Source organism: Rutidosis leptorrhynchoides, chromosome 4 (genome assembly GCF_046630445.1).
Source record: "Rutidosis leptorrhynchoides isolate AG116_Rl617_1_P2 chromosome 4, CSIRO_AGI_Rlap_v1, whole genome shotgun sequence".
Classification (NCBI taxonomy): domain Eukaryota; kingdom Viridiplantae; phylum Streptophyta; class Magnoliopsida; order Asterales; family Asteraceae; genus Rutidosis; species Rutidosis leptorrhynchoides.
Window position 1 is genome coordinate 616,032,934 of NC_092336.1, and position 2,159 is coordinate 616,035,092.

A 2,159-nucleotide genomic window follows, 5' to 3' on the forward strand; every position below is an offset into this window, starting at 1 on the left:
AGTTGTAAAAAGGTCCATTTATTTATAAAATTACTATATACGTTCGATGTAGAGTGTACGTACTAGTCTGCCGATCATTCTGTGCCACCGTAAATTACTGAATTCGTTTAATTCAATTGAATTAATGAATTTTAATATTTTAAAAAGTCGTATTTATTAAATACTTCAGGGGTATTTTATGTAAATTATAATTAATAATTTCTATCATGTCGCTTTCTTATGAATAGTAAATGAATTAATTTCGATTCAACTATTTAAGTTACATTGTTGTACATTGTGCTTTACAGCTTGTACATCTTTGATTTAATTGCGTTTCTTCTTATAAATTAAAAAAATTACATCATAAAAATAAAACGATTTTATACGTAAAAAATTTAATTTGAAATTGCTTCATTCAATAGTAAATTTTTATCATTTCGTATATAAATATTATTCGCATGTTTCTGTATATATATATATATATATATATATATATATATATATACACACACAATTATATAATTATCACAAGTTATGACGTTCGTGAATCGTCAGACAAACAGGATGGTCAAGCGTTATATAAAACTCATTTACAAAAGTTTTAAAACTTGTCAAAATGCATTGCTTATCATGACGAAAATATTAAATCATATAGAGAATTGATTTAAATAAGTCAAAATTTTCCGGGTCATCACAGTAACTTTTCAAATCTAAGTTGTAACGAAATCCTTTGAGGTAATGGTCCGTCTCAATCATCAAGCTATGGAAATTTGGTTTGGCAAGCGGTTGAATGGGTCACGGCTTATTATATTTGGAAGAATATGAACAACAAGGTTTTTCGTGGTCATTGTTTGAGTGTGAATTTGAAATGCCGGTTTGATTGTTTCTACGGGTCCACACCAAAACCCTAAATACCGTATACTAGTTTCGTATAAAAACACCCAAACCGGCATTTGAATAGCCGGGTTGGTGTCGAAACAGACAAACTGGCAAATCAATGCTCGGTTTACGTATTTTTATAATTTTTTTAAAAAATCTATTTCTATAAAACCTATAAATCTATTACATCATATAAAGCACAAGGATTAGTACATGTGTCACTCAGCTAATCACTCCTTAATTAGGATAATCCACATGTTAATCACCCATTAGTGGGATTAATTAACCTAAACTACCCTAAAAAGCTGCCACGTGTCCTAATTAATCCAGATTATTAATCTCAATCCATCTCAATCAGTTTTATTTTCCCCAAATTCACGCATCTCCACCCATCTCTCTTTAGGGTTTCAATTCAAAACTCACCGATCAATTCCTAATTCGCCTCAAACGCACACATACAATTGATTAGGGTTCCACAGGAATGATTAGATCCACTAAAAAAGCACCATTCATTCAATTGATAGTTTGCTGTTTGCTTCATACTATCGGTCGATCGATCTACCATGGTCACACAAATCGATTGATGTTGTTCATCGGCGGTTTAAAGATTACATCAGACATGACCAAAAAATCACCACTCATCAGAGACATGGTCACACAAATCGTAATTGCTGCTGTTGTTCATCGCCAGTTTAACGATTTTGATTAATGTGTTCTTTTTCTCAACCTTTTGTAATCGCTTGGGTTAAATTTGAGAAGTCGATTGAATCAGACATGACCAACAATGAAGAACGATTTCGTAAAAATTGCGTCAAAAGGTAATTTATGTTGCGATTTGAGTTTCGATTATTAGTTTCTATATATTCATTGCTGACTTTTATCTATAAAGATTCATGATTTTTGTTGCTGGTTACAGTTAGGTTTTGTATCTATATTTTTTTCCCCCGATTTAGTATGATTTACGATTAATGAGAAAATATGTGGAGCAACTATAATTAATTACAATTTATAAGTTGTTGATTTCAACAGGTACTTAAATGAGATTAATGATATCACTTGATTAATCAGATTAATGATATCGTTGTAAGGGTCTTCGAATTGGCAAGTGAAGGAATTTACGGAAATAGAACAAGTCAATATTTTGGGTTAGAAGGTGGATATTATTGAAATCGGTCTGGATACGTAGCCGAAAGATAACTTAATCCGTAAGTGATTACTACTGTATTTTTTTGTTTCATTTATTAAACTCTTTTATTTTCTATTACAATTAAATACTTCGTATTAATAATCAACTATGTGAA